The sequence below is a fragment of the Oncorhynchus mykiss genome, chromosome 20 (genome assembly GCF_013265735.2).
Source record: "Oncorhynchus mykiss isolate Arlee chromosome 20, USDA_OmykA_1.1, whole genome shotgun sequence".
Lineage (NCBI taxonomy): Eukaryota > Metazoa > Chordata > Actinopteri > Salmoniformes > Salmonidae > Oncorhynchus > Oncorhynchus mykiss.
In genome coordinates, this window is record NC_048584.1 from 25,154,380 (window position 1) to 25,174,475 (window position 20,096).

Below are 20,096 nucleotides of genomic sequence, written 5' to 3' on the forward strand. Positions count from 1 at the left end.
CACACACACAGTACTGTCTTTAGGCTCCTTTGTTTGAGAAACAACAGAGGCTATTTCAGGAATAGAATTCACCATGGATTGTTGAGATGGGATGAGAGGTGCCATTAGGATGCCTTTATTACTTTTTTATCAGCAGAGCTAGAGTGAACTGGAGACGAGAGAGAGATGGAGGAGGGAGAGGGGGAGAGAGCGAGGGGGAGGGAGAGAGAGAGAGAGGGAGGAGGGAGAGGGGGAGAGAGCGAGGGGGAGGGAGAGAGAGAGAGATGGAGGAGGGAGAGGGGGAGAGAGAGGGATGGAGGAGGGAGAGAGAGAGAGATGGAGGAGGGAGAGGGGAGAGAGCTAGAGTGAACTGGAGACGAGAGAGAGATGGAGGAGGGAGAGGGGGAGAGAGCGAGGGGGAGGGAGAGAGAGAGAGATGGAGGAGGGAGAGGGGGAGAGAGCGAGGGGGAGGGAGAGAGAGAGATGGAGGAGGGAGAGGGGAGAGAGAGGGATGGAGGAGGGAGAGAGAGAGAGATGGAGGAGGGAGAGGGGGAGAGAGCTAGAGTGAACTGGAGACGAGAGAGAGATGGAGGAGGGAGAGGGGGAGAGAGCGAGGGGGAGGGAGAGAGAGAGAGATGGAGGAGGGAGCGGGGGAGAGAGCGAGGGGGATGGAGAGAGAGAGAGATGGAGGAGGGAGAGGGGGAGAGAGCGAGGGGGAGGGAGAGAGAGAGAGATGGAGGAGGGAGAGGGGGAGAGAGCGAGTGGGAGGGAGAGAGAGAGAGATGGAGGAGGGAGAGGGGGAGAGAGCGAGGGGGAGGGAGAGAGAGAGAGATGGAGGAGGGAGAGGGGGAGAGAGCGAGGGGGAGGGAGAGAGAGAGGGGGAGAGATACTTTAAGAAAACATTTAGTCTTACTTTAATGAACCATCCTCATTACACTAAAAACACAGCAACCCCCCCAATAAATAGACATTGCATGCAATCACTACTTCCACACAATCACATTACACAGTACACAGTACACAACAAGCACAAGACAATACACCAGCCAGCACCACATTACAACCGTACATCCAACCCCTCCTCTCCAGCTGTCCTGACAGCCCCCCTGATCCCCCACACCTTTTGAAACTTCTCCACGCTGTAAATCATTTTATACAACTCAAACTCAACCCTAACAGAGAAGACCACACCCAACCTCACACACAGAGTCCAACAGAGAGAGAGAGAAAGAGGGAGAAAGAGGGAGAGAAACTGGGCAGTGACTCTGTGTCATTTACTCCCACATGTCCTCCCTAGCCATTTTCAGCCCACTTACTTGGCTCTGATAGAGGAAGTTAGTCTGTAGAGTAAATGTGAGGGTGGTGAGTGTGTGTGTTAGATAGGTGAGTGTGTGTTAGATAGGTGAGTGTGTGTGAGTGTTTGAGTGTGTGTGTGCCTGGGCTCTGTCAGGTCTGTGTGGAGCGGTAATGTTGATGAATGAAGGTGCAGTTTTTGACTCCTATGGGCTGAGAGGATCGACGACGGAGTGTGTGTGTGTGTGTGTGTGTGTGTGTTCTTACTGAACTCCCACTGCACTGCAGGTCAGGGCATCAGATCAACCAATTTGTTCTTCACCTGGCATCCATATCCGAACACGTCTGCTTGAACAGATACAGAGACTCCTTTTATCCCGTCCTGGGCTGTGGAGTGTAAAATAGAAAATGAAGTCACACATAGATGAGAGTGTGTACACATACACTCACAGTCACACACACGCACCAAGGTTATTCAAGTGTTTCTATATTCCATTTTTATTTGAAATTCAGTTTAGTTTCAGATAGTTTTCAGACCTGATTTGCAAGTTTTTATTTTGTTATAGTTATTTAAAAATATTTATATTTAATTTGTATATGATTTTGTTTCAGTTTTATTATTAGTGTTAGGAACAGGAAGCATGGGGAGGCTTGGAGACAGTTTGTTTTGGAGGTGGGGGGGTCACTTCTTGCAAACTCAATTCAATCTTGCACTCCTAAACAACGCACTGTGTTCATAAGAGATTGTAGGTTTGGGACCAAAAACATTTATTGAGATCAGATGTTCCATCCTCTCCCACTCCCCGCTACTGGACATCCTCTCACTACCATATTTGGTGGTGAGAAAAAGGTCTAAATGAATGCTTCAGCTTTTAGCCCCTGTGACGTGTCTGGGTTACCCCTTCTGTCTTTGGTAATACATAAAATAATGGGTTGAAATTAAAAAGTCAATCTCAATGTGACTTGGATTTAAAATAATTTAAAAGGATTTAAAAGAAATGTCCCCGTTTTACACCAATACAATGCTTTTAACTTTAGAAGTACAATTTCCCTGTTAGTTAGTGACAGCTATAGAATGGTCCCTGTTAGATAGTGATAGCTATAGAATGGTCCCAGTTAGTTAGTGATAGCTATAGAACGGTCCCTGTTAGTTAGTGATAGCTATAGAATGGACCCAGTTAGTTAGTGATAGCTATAGAACGGTCCCAGTTAGTTAGTGATAGCTATAGAATGGTCCCAGTTAGTTAGTGATAGCTATAGAATGGTCCCAGTTAGTTAGTGATAGCTATAGAATGGTCCCAGTTAGTTAGTGATAGCTATAGAATGGTCCCAGTTAGTTAGTGATAGCTATAGAATGGTCCCAGTTAGTTAGTGATAGCTATAGAATGGTCCCTGTTAGTTATTTATAGCTATAGAATGGTCCCAGTTAGTTAGTGATAGCTATAGAATGGTCCCTGTTAGTTAGAGATAGCTATAGAATGGTCCCAGTTAGTTAGTGACATCTATAGAATGGTCCCAGTTAGTTAGTGATAGCTATAGAATGGTCCCAGTTAGTTAGTGACATCTATAGAATGGTCCCTGTTAGTTAGTGACATCTATAGAATGGTCCCTGTTAGTTATTTATAGCTATAGAATGGTCCCTGTTAGTTAGTGACATCTATAGAATGGTCCCTGTTAGTTAGTGATAGCTATAGAATGGTCCCTGTTAGTTAGTGACAGCTATAGAATGGTCCCAGTTAGTTAGTGACATCAATAGAACGGTCCCAGTTAGTTAGTGACAGCTATAGAATGGTCCCAGTTAGTTAGTGATAGCTATAGAATGGTCCCTGTTAGTTAGAGATAGCTATAGAATGGTCCCAGTTAGTTAGTGATAGCTATAGAATGGTCCCTGTTAGTTAGTGACAGCTATAGAATGGTCCCAGTTAGTTAGTGACATCTATATAATGGTCCCAGTTAGTTAGTGATAGCTATAGAATGGTCCCAGTTAGTTAGTGACATCTATAGAATGGTCCCAGTTAGTTAGTGACATCTATAGAATGGTCCCTGTTAGTTAGTGACATCTATAGAATGGTCCCAGTTAGTTAGTGATAGCTATAGAATGGTCCCTGTTAGTTAGTGATAGCTATAGAATGGTCCCTGTTAGTTAGTGACATCTATAGAATGGTCCCAGTTAGTTAGTGATAGCTATAGAATGGTCCCAGTTAGTTAGTGACATCTATAGAATGGTCCCTGTTAGTTAGTGACATCTATAGAATGGTCCCTGTTAGTTAGTGACATCTATAGAATGGTCCCTGTTAGATAGTGATAGCTATAGAATGGTCCCAGTTAGTTAGTGACATCTATAGAATGGTCCCAGCTATAGAATGGTCCCAGTTAGTTAGTGACATCTACAGAATGGTCCCTGTTAGTTAGTGACATCTATAGAATGGTCCCAGCTATAGAATGGTCCCTGATAGTGATAGCTATTGTCATGTTGTCTTGTCTCTGTCCTTTCCCTTCACCCTGTCTCCCTCTGCTGGTCGTGTCAGGTTACCTTTTCTCCCCCGCTTTCCCCCAGCTGTCCCTTGTCTCCTCTAACTACCCATTCACCCCGTTCCCCACCTGTTCCCTTTTTCCCTCTGATTAGGTCCCTATATCTCTCTCTGTTTCTGCTCCTGTCCTTGTCGGATTCTTGTTTGTTTGTTTGTGTCATTCATGCCTGAACCAGACCATCGTCGTGTTACTGTAACCTTGTCCTGTCCTGTCGGAATCTGCCTGTCCGTCTGAGCCTACGTTTTGTTTTCGTCATTAAAGTAACTCTGTTTTGTTAATTCGCTTTTGGGTCCTCATTCACGCACCTTAACAGAAGAATCCGACCAAGAATGGACCCAGCGACTTCGGATCCTCTCCACTCAGCCGTCGAGATCCAGGGAGCGATGCTAGGCAGACACGAGCAGGAATTGTCAGCTGCTCGACATGCCGTTGAGACCCTGGCCACCCAAGTCTCCAACCTCACAGAACAGGTTCACCATCTCCGCCTCGATCCACCGGCCACTTCCAGGGCTTTCGAATCTCCGGAGCCCAGAATCAATAACCCGCCGTGTTACTCTGGGGAGCCCACTGAATGCCGCTCGTTCCTCACCCAGTGTGATATTGTGTTTTCTCTCCAGCCCAACACTTACGCCAGGAGCACTGCTCGTGTCGCCTACGTCATATCTCTCCTTACTGGACGGGCTCGTGAGTGGGGCACGGCAATCTGGGAGGCAAGGGCTGAGTGTACTAACCAGTATCAGGACTTTAAGGAGGAGATGATACGGGTTTTTGATCGATCTGTTTTTGGGGAGGAGGCTTCCAGGGCCCTGTCTTCCCTATGTCAAGGCAATCGATCCATAACAGACTACTCTATTGAGTTTCGCACTCTTGCTGCCTCCAGTGGCTGGAACGAGCCGGCTTTGCTCGCTCGTCTTCTGGAGGGTCTCCGCGCAGAGGTAAAGGATGAGATTCTCTCCCGGGAGGTTCCTTCCAGCGTGGATTCCTTGATTGAACTCGCTATTCGCATTGAGCGACGGGTTGATCTTCGTCACCGAGCTCGTGGAAAGGAGCTCGCGTTCTCCGTTGCCCCCCTCTCCGCATCACTACCATCTTCCTCTGCCGGCTCGGGAGCTGAGCCTATGCAGCTGGGAGGTATCCGCATCTCGACTAAGGAGAGGGAACGGAGAATCACCAACCGCCTCTGTCTCTATTGCGGTTCTGCTGGTCATTTTGTCACTTCATGTCCAGTAAAAGCCAGAGCTCATCAGTAAGCGGAGGGCTACTGGTGAGCGCTACTACTCCTGTCTCTCCTTCAAGATCCTGCACTACCTTGTCGGTCCATCTACGCTGGACCGGTTCGTCAGCTTCCTGCAGTGCCTTAATAGACTCTGGGGCGGAGGGCTGTTTTATGGACGAGACCTGGGCTCGGGAACATGACATTCCTCTCAGACAGTTAAGGGAGTCCACTGCCTTGTTCGCCCTGGATGGTAGTCCTCTCCCCAGGATTCAGCGTGAGACGCTACCTTTAACCCTCACTGTTTCTGGTAATCATAGCGAAACCATTTCTTTTTTGATTTTTCGTTCACCTTTTACACCTGTTGTTTTGGGCCATCCCTGGCTAGTTTGTCATAATCCTTCCATTAATTGGTCTAGTAATTCTATCCTCTCCTGGAACGTCTCTTGTCATGTGAAATGTTTAATGTCTGCTATCCCTCCTGTTTCCTCTGTCTCTTCTTCACAGGAGGAGCCTGGTGATTTGACAGGGGTGCCGGAGGAATATCACGATCTGCGCACGGTGTTCAGTCGGTCCAGGGCCACCTCTCTTCCTCCACACCGGTCGTATGATTGTAGTATTGATCTCCTTCCGGGAACCACTCCCCCCCGGGGTAGACTATACTCTCTGTCGGCCCCCGAACGTAAGGCTCTCGAGGATTATTTGTCTGTAGCTCTTGACTCCGGTACCATAGTCCCCTCCTCCTCTCCCGCCGGAGCGGGGTTTTTTTTTGTCAAGAAGAAGGACGGGTCTCTGCGCCCCTGCATAGATTATCGAGGGCTGAATGACATAACAGTTAAGAATCGTTATCCGCTTCCTCTTATGTCTTCAGCCTTCGAGATCCTGCAGGGAGCCAGGTTTTTCACTAAGTTGGACCTTCGTAACGCTTACCATCTCGTGCGCATCAGGGAGGGGGACGAGTGGAAGACGGCGTTTAACACTCCGTTAGGGCACTTTGAATACCGGGTTCTTCCTTTCGGCCTCGCTAACGCTCCAGCTGTCTTTCAGGCATTAGTCAATGATGTCCTGAGAGACATGCTGAACATCTTTGTTTTCGTTTACCTTGACGATATCCTGATTTTTTCACCGTCACTCCAGATTCATCTTCAGCACGTTCGACGTGTCCTCCAGCGCCTTTTAGAGAATTGTCTTTTTGTGAAGGCTGAGAAGTGCACTTTTCATGCCTCCTCCGTCACATTTCTCGGTTCTGTTATTTCCGCTGAAGGCATTAAGATGGATCCCGCTAAGGTCCAAGCTGTCATTGATTGGCCCGCTCCTAAGTCACGCGTCGAGCTGCAGCGCTTTCTCGGCTTCGCGAACTTCTATCGTCGTTTCATCCGTAATTTCGGTCAGGTGGCAGCTCCTCTCACAGCCCTTACTTCTGTCAAGACGTGCTTTAAGTGGTCCGTTTCCGCCCAGGGAGCTTTTGATCTCCTCAAGAATCGTTTTACATCCGCTCCTATCCTTGTTACACCTGACGTCTCTAGACAGTTCGTTGTCGAGGTTGACGCGTCAGAGGTGGGCGTGGGAGCCATTCTTTCTCAGCGCTCCCTCTCTGACGACAAGGTCCACCCATGCGCGTATTTTTCTCATCGCCTGTCCCCGTCGGAACGTAACTATGATGTGGGAAACCGCGAACTGCTCGCCATCCGGTTAGCCCTAGGCGAATGGCGACAGTGGTTGGAGGGGGCGACCGTTCCTTTTGTCGTTTGGACTGACCATAGGAACCTTGAGTACATCCGTTCTGCCAAACGTCTTAATGCGCGTCAGGCGCGTTGGGCGCTGTTTTTCGCTCGTTTCGAGTTCGTGATTTCTTATCGTCCGGGCTCTAAGAACACCAAGCCTGATGCTTTATCTCGTCTCTTCAGTTCTTCAGTAGCCTCCACTGACCCCGAGGGGATTCTCCCTGAGGGGCGTGTTGTCGGGTTGACTGTCTGGGGAATTGAGAGGCAGGTAAAGCAAGCGCTCACTCACACTCCGTCGCCGCGCGCTTGTCCTAGGAACCTTCTTTTCGTTCCCGTTCCTACTCGTCTGGCCGTTCTTCAGTGGGCTCACTCTGCCAAGTTAGCCGGCCACCCTGGCGTTCGGGGTACGCTTGCTTCCATTCGCCAGCGTTTTTGGTGGCCCACCCGGGAGCATGACACGCGTCGTTTCGTGGCTGCTTGTTCGGTCTGCGCGCAGACTAAGTCCGGTAACTCCCCTCCTGCCGGCCGTCTCAGGCCGCTTCCCATTCCCTCTCGACCGTGGTCTCACATCGCCTTAGATTTTGTCACCGGACTGCCTTCGTCAGCGGGGAAGACTGTTATTCTTACGGTTGTCGATAGGTTCTCTAAGGCGGCTCATTTCATTCCCCTTGCTAAGCTTCCTTCTGCTAAAGAGACGGCACAAATCATCATCGAGAATGTTTTCAGAATTCATGGCCTTCCGTCAGACGTCGTTTCGGACAGAGGTCCGCAATTCACGTCTCAATTTTGGAGGGAGTTTTGTCGTTTGATTGGGGCTTCCGTCAGTCTCTCTTCCGGCTTTCACCCCCAGTCTAACGGTCAAGCAGAACGGGCCAATCAGACTATTGGTCGCATCTTACGCAGTCTTTCTTTTCGCAACCCTGCGTCTTGGTCAGAACAGCTCCCCTGGGCAGAATACGCCCACAACTCGCTTCCTTCGTCTGCAACCGGGCTATCTCCTTTTCAGAGTAGCCTCGGGTACCAGCCTCCGCTGTTCTCATCTCAGTTCGCCGAGTCCAGCGTCCCCTCCGCTCAGGCTTTTGTCCAACGTTGCGAGCGCACCTGGAAGAGGGTCAGGTCTGCACTTTGCCGTTATAGGACACAGACTGTGAGGGCTGCTAATAAGCGTAGAACTAAGAGTCCTAGATATTGTCGCGGTCAGAGAGTTTGGCTCTCCACTCAGAACCTTCCCCTTAAGACGGCGTCTCGCAAGTTGACCCCGCGGTTCATTGGTCCGTTCCGTATTTCTCGGGTCATTAATCCTGTCGCAGTGCGACTTCTTCTTCCGCGATACCTTCGTCGCGTCCACCCGGTCTTCCATGTCTCTTGTGTTAAGCCCGTTCTTCGCGCCCCCGCTCGTCTCCCCCCCCCCCCCCCATCCTTGTCGAGGGCGCACCCATCTACAGGGTCCGCAGGATTTTGGACATGCGTCCTCGGGGCCGTGGTCACCAGTACCTTGTTGATTGGGAGGGGTACGGTCCGGAGGAGAGGAGTTGGGTTCCCTCTCGGGACGTGCTGGACCGTGCGCTGATCGAGGATTTCCTCCGTTGCCGCCAGGTTTCCTCCTCGAGTGCGCCAGGAGGCGCTCGGTGAGTGGGGGGGTACTGTCATGTTGTCTTGTCTCTGTCCTTTCCCTTCACCCTGTCTCCCTCTGCTGGTCGTGTCAGGTTACCTTTTCTCCCCCGCTTTCCCCCAGCTGTCCCTTGTCTCCTCTAACTACCCATTCACCCCGTTCCCCACCTGTTCCCTTTTTCCCTCTGATTAGGTCCCTATATCTCTCTCTGTTTCTGCTCCTGTCCTTGTCGGATTCTTGTTTGTTTGTTTGTGTCATTCATGCCTGAACCAGACCATCGTCGTGTTACTGTAACCTTGTCCTGTCCTGTCGGAATCTGCCTGTCCGTCTGAGCCTACGTTTTGTTTTCGTCATTAAAGTAACTCTGTTTTGTTAATTCGCTTTTGGGTCCTCATTCACGCACCTTAACAGCTATAGTGATAGTAATGCACTAGGCCGATTTGAAACATTGCCATCTCTGGCCAGATTCAGTAGCTTGAAAACCCCCTTGAGGCTTGAAAATCCAATGAAACCCCATTCGATTTTTGCCTAGCCTATGAGAGACATCCAGGTTGCCTCCCACAATGTTCCAATGCTCGTGCTTAGTCTGTAGGCAAAATAAACGCACACCTGTTTGGGCAAGGTGCTGGCTAACGGAGTGGAACACTTCTCTGTGTGAATTAGACAGACAGGAGTTTTGCGCGAACATGCTCTGGGAACTCTGTCAGAACAATGTGGACAGCTAAACCAGTCATCTGGCACTTTCCCTAGCTGGCTGGGGTCATGACCTCAGAGCATGAATATTAGAATGTTAATATATTCGGCTGTGAGTGATGAACATTCTGTGCACAACGGTGATGACACAAGTGTCTTACTAGGCATTTTCTAATTTTACTTCCCTATGGGGCCATCAGTGGGAATTGTCTTTCTCGACCCGGATTCAGTTCAACTGCAGTACCGAAGCGTGCATCCAGACTGGAACCCTGTCCCCTTGGTTCTGATGTGGTACGACAGTTGAACTATGCTTATGAGGCTTACGATTTTTTCCAGTTTACCAAACACACACACACACACACACACACACACACACACACACACACACACACACACACACACACACACACACACACACACACACACACAAATGTATTAAATATTCTGGGTTAAAGGCTGACATTTTAGACCATTTACGATCCCCCTGCATCCAATGTCTACATCCCAAATGGCACCCTATTGCCAATATAGTGGGACGCAGCCAAGGTATGTCAATGATTCTATTTCAGATAAGCACCTCTCTGATCTAGTTGGGTGGAATATGAAAGGATTAGGGAATGAAATGTAAATATGAGTTGTCAGAAATGGGTTTACTGTATGCGGATGATTAAATGTAAATAATGAGAAAAACAAGTGGGATTTCTTCAGTATAGTTAACCCAATCAGTCCTGTGCATATCTTCTTACTTTGAGATCTGTATGTTGTTTCAATCTTGTGTTTGTATTAACTATCTGGATATGGCCGTTTTTTCCCCCTCCGCACCCTGACTAACCATTTTAATATCTGCAATGATGTGGCGAATTGCTCTGTATTTGCGCTGAGTGAATGTGCGATTCAGAATGCATAATCACGATTAGTGTCCACACGCACACACACACACACACACACACACACACACACAACTAAACTAAAAGGGGGGCGAAGGGGAGAAAATAAATACATACAAAAATATAATGTTCATCTGAATAGTTTGATAAACACAACGATAAGGCATTCAGACGATTACTTTAAAACCAATCATCTGAGGATCTGGACCTCCAGCTAGCAGTGTTTATTGGAGAAAAATATCCAATCCCCTTCTGGCACTTAGATGCTGCATCCCAAATGCCACCCTATTCCCTACATAGTGCCCTATGTTTAACTAGAGCCCTATGGGCCTGGGTTAAAAGTAGTGCACTATAATGGGAATAGGGTGCCAATTGGGATGTAGACAGAGTGTTTTCATTTAGCCTGGTCTCCCTGTGTGTTAATATAGTTCTCTTACCCTGCGGGCATCCTCCTGTGTTTGAATAAGGTTAGGATGCTGAGACCCAGGAGGGACGCTACAAAAAGAGCCTGATTACTTGCATATTCATGAGAGCAAATTGCAGATTAACATAATCCTGCCTTAGTTTTAGGTTTTTCATCTTCACCTCCTCTGCGTTTGTTGCTCTGCTTCTTTTTGGACATGCCAAGGTTTATAATAGCATGAGCTGGAGAAGGACAAGTTCAATAGGTCATTTTCTCTCTTTTTTTTCTCTCCCACTCTCCCCCTCCATTCTTTCTTTGAGTCATAAATGAGTGATGTGCGATACTTTTGTGTTGCAGCCCTACATCCATCCCTTCACATACTGTAAATCTTAACAGTATGCTCCACTTCAAAAGCCGTTGAAGGCTGACAATCAAACGTCAGGGCAAGGAGGAGAGGATCAAGTGCTTCTGGAGACTGGAATTAATTCAGGGGGTCAGAGTCACAGAGTGATATAGACAGAGACATGGGTCTACAGATCCACTGTAAAACAATACTAGTTGCCATCCTTTCTTTTATAAAGCCTGATTTCCATCTTTCTGAAAGCTGGCTGTTAAATGGCTTTCAGAGTATTATGAAAATGTTCTGGTACAGACATAATCTTAATCTCTCTCTTTTCTCTCTCTTTTCTCTCTCTCTCTCTCTCTCTCTCTCTCTCTCTCTCTCTCTCTCTCTCTCTCTCTCTTCTAGCACAGATCCTTTAAGCTCGCAGAGTTTAACATTAAAAAATGTTATCTTTATTTGTTTCATCAATTCATGTCCTTTTTTTCTGTGTCTGTGTGTGGCCCGTTCCTATCGATCAAGACCCCTCCCTGCAGGGTTATATTTAATATAATCATCACCTAGAGTGGAGGGAAAAAAGGAAGAAAGGAACCGTAGCTCTATGAAGACTACATCACACTGCTGCTGTATGTATGAGCTGCCGCAGTGTAGCAGTGTAGCGGTGTAGCAGTGTAGCAGTGTAGCAGTGTAGCGGTGTAGCAGTGTAGCGGTGTAGCAGTGTAGCAGTGTAGCGGTGTAGCAGTGTAGCGGTGTAGCAGTGTAGTGGTGTAGCGGTGTAGCAGTGTAGCGGTGTAGCAGTGTAGCGGTGTAGCAGTGTAGCTGTGTAGCAGTGTAGCAGTGTAGCGGTGTAGCAGTGTAGCAGTGTAGCAGTGTAGCGGTGTAGCAGTGTAGCGGTGTAGCAGTGTAGCGGTGTAGCAGTGTAGCGGTGTAGCGGTGTAGCGGTGTAGCAGTGTAGCGGTGTAGCAGTGTAGCAGTGTAGCAGTGTAGCAGTGTAGCGGTGTAGCAGTGTAGCGGTGTAGCAGTGTAGCAGTGTAGTGGTGTAGCAGTGTAGCGGTGTAGCAGTGTAGCGGTGTAGCGGTGTAGCGGTGTAGCAGTGTAGCGGTGTAGCAGTATAGCAGTGTAGCGGTGTAGCAGTGTAGTGGTGTAGCAGTGTAGCGGTGTAGCGGTGTAGTGGTGTAGCAGTGTAGCGGTGTAGCAGTGTAGCGGTGTAGCAGTGTAGCAGTGTAGCAGTATAGCAGTGTAGCAGTGTAGCGGTGTAGCAGTGTAGCAGTATAGCAGTGTAGCAGTGTAGCGGTGTAGCAGTGTAGTGGTGTAGCAGTGTAGCAGTGTAGCGGTGTAGCAGTGTAGTGGTGTAGCAGTGTAGCGGTGTAGCAGTGTAGCGGTGTAGCGGTGTAGCAGTGTAGCAGTGTAGCAGTGTAGCAGTATAGCAGTGTAGCGGTGTAGCGGTGTAGCAGTGTAGTGGTGTAGCAGTGTAGCAGTGCACTGTATAATTGCGTCCAGGGAATGGACAGAGCAAATCAGTATGGAGGAGGGCTGAGTGAGCAGTGGCTGCATTCAAAGATGGCAGTCCATTTATAAAGCAGACCCCATGTACGTTCCTAAGCACAAGGCAGCTAGTCCATCCGAGAGGTATTATCTATTATCTATCAACACAAAACTGCCTGACATTAAACCATCTCTTGCTCTCTCTCTCTAACTCTCGCTAACTCACTATAACTCTCTCAGTTCAATTCAATTTGCTTTATTGGCATGACGTAACAATGTACATATTACCAAAGCTTTCTTTGGATATTTACAATATTAAAATAACAAGAATCAACGGGACAACAGTAACGACAATAACCAAGGGTAAAAATAACCATACATTGAACAATGACAATAAGCATAGAGGACATGTGCAGGTTGGTTGGTCTGTCAACACTGTCCCTCATCTTATGCCAATCCACAGCTCTCTGCATCCTGCCCCAACAGGACAGGTAGCCTAGCCTCATCAGAGAGGTCTTAGAAACCTTGAATAAGGGTTTCAAATTTGGGGAAATTACACTATCGAATTGTTTCATATTTTCCTTACATTTTGTCAGGAAATGCAGCTCTGTCTTGGGTTCTTCTGCTGTTGTGCAGTGGTTGCATAGCCTTTCCTCTACAGGGAGCCAGGTTCTGCTGTTGTGCAGTGGTTGCACAACCTTTCCTCTACAGGAATCCAGGTTCTGCTGTTGTGCAGTGGTTGCACAGCCTTTCCTCTACAGGAATCCAGGTTTTCCTGTGTCTACCCTTCTCAATGGCAAGGCTTTGCTCACTGAGCCTGTACTTTGTCAAGGTTTTTCTAAGGTTTTTATCAGTAACCATGGTCTAATAGTTTGCCACGGTGTACTGTCGATATAGGGCCAGATAACACTGCATTTTGCTTTGTGCTTGTGCTTGTGTTTCTCAATAAGCAATGTAGTTTTGTTTTGACTGTGCTGTAATTTATTTTATTCTGATTGATTGGATGTCCTGGTCCTGAGGCTTCAGTGTGTTAGTAGAACAGGTTTTGAACTCAGCCACAGGACCAGCTGGGTGAGGGGACTCTTTTCTTTGCTTAGTTCTTGGCATTGTATGATACCAGAATTGAAAGAGTAGTGGGAGGCCCTGGTGCACAACTGAGCAAGAGGACAAGTACATTAGAATGTCTAGTTTGAGAAACAGACGCCTCACAAGTCCTCAACTGGCAGCTTCATTAAATAGTACCCGCAAAACATATCTCAACGTCAACAGAGAAGAGACAATGCTGGCCTTCTAGGCAGAGTTCAAAGAAAAAGCCACATCTCAGACCAATAAAAATAAAATATTAAGATGGGCAAAAGAACACAGACATCGGACAGAGGAACTCAGGCCAGCATCCCGGAGTCGCCTCTTCACTGTTGACATTGAGACTGGTGTTTTGCGGGAACTATTTAATGAAGCTGCCACATGTGAGGTGTCTGTTTCTCAATCTAGAGCCTGTAATCGAACCCACAAATGCTGATTCTCCAGATACTCAACTAGTCTAAAGAAGGCCAGTTTTATTGCTTCTTTAATCAGAACAACATTATATGTATATAGTTGAAGTCGGAAGTTTACATACACTTAGGTTGGAGTCATTAAAACTTGTTTTTCAACCACTCCACACATTTCTTGATAACAAACTATAGTTTTGGCAATTCGGTTAGGACATCTACTTTGTTCATGACACACGTAATTTTTTACGGCAATTGTTTACAGACAGATTATTTCACTTATAATTCACTGTATCACAATTCCAGTGGGTGAGAAGTTTATATACACTAAGTTGACTGTGCCTTTAAACAACTTGGAAAATACCAGAAAATTATGTCATGGCTTTAGAAGCTTCTGATTGGCTAACTGACATCATTTGAGTCAATTGTAGGTGTACCTGTGGATGTATTTCAAGGCCTACCTTCAAGCTCAGTGCGTCTTTGCTTGACATCATGGGAAAATCAAAAGAAATCAGCCAAGACCTTAGATTTTTTTTTAGAGCTCCACAAGTCTGGTTCATCCTTGGTAGCAAAGATAGTACTTTTTGGAGAAAAGTCCTCTGGGATGAAACAAAAATAGAACGGTTTGGCCATAATGACCATCGTTATGTTTGGAGGAAAAAGGGGAGGCTTGCAAGCCGAAGAACACCATCCCAACCGTGAAGCACGGGGGTGGCAGCATCATGTTGTGGAGGTGCTTTGATGCAGGAGGGACTGGTGCACTTCACAAAATAGATGGCATCATGAGGGAGAAAAAGTATGTGGATATATTGAAGCAACATCTCAAGACATCAGTCAGGAAGTTAAAGCTTGGTTGCAAATGGGTCTTCCAAATGGACAATGACCCCAAGCACTCCAAAGTTGTGGGAAAATGGCTCAAGGACAACAAAGTCAAGGTATTGGAGTGGCCATCACAAAGCCCTGACCTCAATCCTATAGATCATTTGTGGGCAGAACTGAAAAAGCGTGTGAGAGCAAGGAGGCCTACAAACCTGAGTCAGTTACACCAGCTCTGTCAGGAGGAATGGGCCAAAATGCACCCAACCTTATTGTGGGAAGCTTGTGGAAGCCTACCCAAAATGTTTGACCCAAGTTCAACAATTTTTAAAGGCAATGCTACCAAATACTAATTGAGCGTATGTAAACTTCGGACCCCCTGGGAATGCGATGAAATAAATAAAAGCTGAAATAAATCATTCTCTCTACTATTATTCTGACATTTCACATTCTTAAAATAAAGTGGTGATCCTAACTGACCTAAGACAGGGAATTTTTACTATGATTAAATGTCAAGAATTGTGATAAACTAAGTTGAAATATATTTGGCTAAGGTGTATGTAAACTTCCTACTTCAACTGTATATTTCTATTCATTGAACAAGTAAAATGTAGGTACTATAGGTGTGTGTGTGTGCGTGTGTGTGTGTGTGTGTGTGTGTGTGTGTGTGAGCGTTTAGTGCAGTTTAGTGGAGATGTATTGGAGGAGCTGTTTAATCTCACTCAATCCTACAGGGTTCTCCTGTCCTCTGACGACCTCCGCGTAGCTGGCTGGTCCTGCTGTTGGGCCCTGTGGATTGGAGGGGGACCAGGTCTGGGCCGTGGCGCTTCCTCTCTGGTCTGGTAGATGTGTCGGTCGGGTTTTGGGTAGTAGGCTGGGCCCGGTCCGGTCTGGCTAAGCCGATGGAAGTGGTGATGCTCTGGTGGTGGGCGGGGCCTGTGGAGTGCGCTGGGTCTGGTGTGGTTTTGAAGGGGCCTGGGGCTTCTTGTTGGTGCAGTGGTCTGGTAGTGTTCTCTGGGTGGTCCTCTGTCCAGTGTGGCCTGGGGTGTTTGTCTACCAAGTGCCACATCCTTCAGAGACTTGCCAAACATCCCTACTGTCTGCTTCCTCAGGTGGGAGTGGTCGTGCAGATGCTCTGGGGTGATTGTTGGGTGGTGAGCAACGTGCACGTTCGGGAGTCATGATGTGTGGTTACCACCTCTCTCTGTCTCTATGATGTGTGGTTACCACCTCTCTCTCTCTGTCTCTATGATGTGTGGTTACCACCTCTCTCTCTGTCTCTATGATGTGTGGTTACCACCTCTCTCTGTCTCTATGATGTGTGGTTACCACCTCTCTCTCTGTCTCTATGATGTGTGGTTACCACCTCTCTCTCTGTCTCTATGATGTGTGGTTACCATCTCTCTCTCTCTCTCTAACTCTCTCTCTATCGTAGGTTTTTATTTTATCAGGAACAGGGTTTGCTGTACATATTGGAGATAGAAAATAGGCTATGTTCATCCCAATGCTAATATGTTAGCATCTTTGGCGGCGTAGCGCTGTGCAGCAGGCAGGCATATGCTAGGAGCCAGGTAAGTAAAGTAAGCCAAGTAAAGTGGTTGGTTTGAATTTAGTTTCTGCCCCTCGGTGTCAGTATTGTTTATTTGGATTGCTGGATCGCTTTGTAATACATTTTCGGAGAAAATAACTACATTTAAGCAGACATTCTTATCCAGAGCGACTAACAAGGGCACATCAACAGATTTTTCACCCAGTCGGCTTGGTGATTCGAACCAACGATCTTTCGGTTACCCGTCCAACGCTTTTAACCGGTAGGCTACCTACCACCCGAATAATAAGTTATCTTCAAAGTTATGAATCTTTTTACGGATTTAATTTGATGACATTCTTTCGTAAGAGGGCTGCTGAGGGAGGGCTGCTGAGGAAGAGCTGTGTTTGCATTTCTCAGCTCAGCCTTGTTTGTGCTTTATCTTTTGATGGGGTTGCCTTGGCTCAAATGTCAGATTCCACAGGGTACATTGGTTTCTTTCTACACCACACCGACCAAAATGAGCCCTTATGGGAGGGAGAGGGAGGGAGTGAAAGGCAAAGAGAGGGGGTGGAAGGTTAGGTGGGAATGAGTGAGGGAGAGAGAGATAGGGGAGGGAGAGGGTGGTAAAGAGAGAAATGATGGAAAGAGAAAGGGAGGGAGATTAATGTTAGAGAGAGAGTGAGATGGAGAAAGAAGAGGAGAAAACGAGAGAGAATGAAAGAGAAAGTTTGCTCATTCTCTGCCCTCTCGTGGACAGTATAAGTGGTCAGGAAGAGGGGACGTCGCTGGTGGTTTGGCAAGCCCCTGCTTCTAAACATTTACACAATGTGTGTCTTTTATTTCTCCAGACCCTTGATGAGCTCTGAATAGGGAACCTTGGAGAGACATTGAGAAAACAACAACACTCAATGCAGTATATTACTTTTTCCCCCTCTGTCCCTCCCTCCTTCCTTAATCCTTCCTTCCTTCCTTCCCTCCCTCCCTCCCTCCCTCCCTCCCTCCCTCCCTCCCTCGCCCTTTGCCCACAATATCTAAAAGCAGTAGAAACACTGAGTCATAGCACTTATGGTTTAGAATAGAGGGGTTGTGTAAACAGGGTAACAACAGAGCCAACAGAAAGGCATTGTTGTCACAAGGGATAAACATAGGGGGAGAATGGAGGAGTGGGAGTCAAGGGTGGGCTGGACTGTGTCTCTCTCTCTATGTCTATGAGACAGGGCTAGTGTGGTAAGGAGAGGCCTCCATCTGGATTCACTCTGTCACGGGGGAGCTGTAGTGCTCCTGTATGCAGGGAGACAGATCACATTTCCCTCTGTCGTCTGGAGGGCTCACCAAGGGGACAGGGTGATCGAAAGCAACAATTCAGGGTTTAAAATAGCCTCTCTCTACGAAGAGGGGACAGTGAGAGCCACCCTCAGCTGAGGCATCTGGAGATAAGAGAGTGAGGGAGGGAGAGATGGCAGGGGATAAGTGGCAGCATTGCCTGAAACTCTCTTGGAGGAGCTATGAGAGAGATGGAGAGAGAGAAGACAGGCTATGTGCACACTGCCCACAAAATGAGATGGAAACTGAGCTGCACTTCCTAACCTCCTGCTCAATGTATGACCATATTCGAGACACATATTTCACTCAGAATATACACAGATCCACAAAGAATTCGAAAACAAACCCGATTTTGATAAACTCCCGTATCTACTGGGTGAAATACCACAGTGTGCCATCACAACAGCAAGATTGGTGAAAAGGGCAACCAGTGAAGAACAAACACCATCGTAAATACAACCCATATTTATGCTTATTTATTTTCCCTTTTGTACTTTAATCATTTGTACATTGCTGCAACACTGTATATATACATAATATGATATTTGTAATATCTTTATTATTTTAGAACTTGTTTACTGTTCATTGTTATTGTTTATTTCACTTTTGTATATTATCTATATTATCTAACATATGTTTCCCATGCCAATAGAGCCCCTTGAATTGAATTGAGAGGGGGAGAGAGAGAAACGGAGAGAGAGGGAGCGTGAGCGAGAGAGAGAGAGAGAGAGAGAGAGAGAGACACAGAGAGAGAGAGAGAGAGAGAGAGAGAGAGAGAGAGAGAGAGAGAGATGGCTGGAAATAAGGGGCAGAATTGCCTCGAACTCTCTTGGAGGAGCTGAGAGAGAGATGGCTGGCTGGCTGGCTGACTGGCTGGGAATAAGGAGCTGCCCTGATGAATGCTGGGTAATTAGACCATACGTCTGTGCTCTTACCTTTCCCTCCCCTCGGGGTGGATGATGGAGGAAAATAGTTCAGGTCGTAAGGTCTGCCAGCAGTGTGCCTAAGTACTCTCACTCGCTGAGAGGCAGCCACATCACTCCATTCCATTACACCACACAGACACACAGACACACACACAGCTACACAGATACACTTTACATACATTCTCCTCCATCACACCCACACACACACACACACACACACACACTCTGACCTGAGCAGAAACAATTCATATTATTCCATAACCCTCTATCTCTCACATTCACGCACACACATACACACTAATCAAATTGCTCACTTTATTACAGTTTTTTACAATCACTTTGGCACTAATTTCAGAACCTTGTGGTCATTTGTCAAAACTCTATACACAAAACTCAAAACGGTCATCACTTGTAACACAGGCTGCCCAATGTTCAAAACATTGCATTGTGCATTCATATCTTTAAAGAAACCTTGTACTTGCAGAATCATTGGTTCAAATAACTCATTTATCATGAAATACCATAGGAACATTCATTTAGATCACCCACACACAAGATACCGATAGTTTCAGTGTGTAGTTGTTCGTACAATCATTAAATATTGTAGTACAAAATATGTGATACATGTTTCGTTATGCTACTACACGTAAATACATCACTCTAAAATGACTAGTAGAGAGAATACTACAGACACATTGGAATCATTGAACAAAATATGAAATTCATTGATGAAATACAATAAAATCACAACATAGGTTTCTTTGAATCAAAGCAAAAATAATTAGCTACAAAAACAAAAAAAAATACAGTAAAACGTCAACTGCAGTGTTCCTCACCTGGCTTACTGTAAAAAGCTAAACAAAGGATTGATTACTGTACTTCTATATTTCCATCAAACCTGTCTTGTGGATTTGGCTATCCGTTCTCATCCACATCACAAACATCTTGGGAAGAATCTTCGGCAGGGCGAATCCAGGCCTGACACTGGTCTGCCGTGATGTCGTTGCATGCATCATCCATGGCCTGGAGAAGGGTGGCTTGTTCGTGAGGGTGCCTATCATATACCTTCCACCTCCATGTGGAGAAAAATTCCTCAATCGGGTTAAGGAAAGGAGAGTATGGGTGTAAGTACAGGGTGGTCAATTGTGGTTGGGCCTGAAACCATGCTTGCACCATTTGAGAATGGTGGAAACTAACATTATCCCACACAATGACATAGGTCATGCCATCAGCTCTACAGACCTGATTTAGCTCATCAAGGAAGGTTACATTCTAACAGCGAATCATGTGGCTGCCTGCAACTCAATATATAGAGTATATAGAGTAGAGAGCTTTAGATGTTGTTCGACCAAACATTAGAACAGGCAAGATGCGTAATCTAAGCAACTTTGATCGTGGTATGATTGTTGATGCCACACATGGTGATTCCAGCATCTCAGAAACAGCTGCCTTCCTGGGATTTTTACACACTACAGTCTCTAGAGTTTACAGAGAATGGTGCGATAAACAAAACACATTCAGTGAGCGGCATTTCTGTGGGCAAAAACACCTTGTTAATGAGAGAGTTCAGAGGAGAATGCCCAGACTCATTCAAGCTAACAGAAAGGCCACAAATGCTCAAATAACAGCTGTTTAAAACAGTGGTGTGCAGAATGGCATCTCTTACTGTAACATGCAACACCATGAATAATTCAGGCTGTTGTGGAGGCAAAAGGGGGTCCTACCCAGTACTAAATAGGTGTACCTAAAAAAGTGGCCGGTGAGTGTACAGTAATGTCAAATCTGAAAACATGGTACATGGGACCATGGAAACAGTGTCTGATAAAGAATGATGATGAAATATCCATAG

The 20,096-nt window shown here is 46.6% G+C and overlaps 1 protein-coding gene across 5 annotated transcripts in view; it reads left to right on the top strand.

Annotated features, from left to right (window-relative positions):
- Positions 1-20,096, top strand: part of sdk2b (sidekick cell adhesion molecule 2b) — a 461,496-nt gene that overhangs the window by 261,450 nt on the left and 179,950 nt on the right. The window lies entirely within an intron of this gene.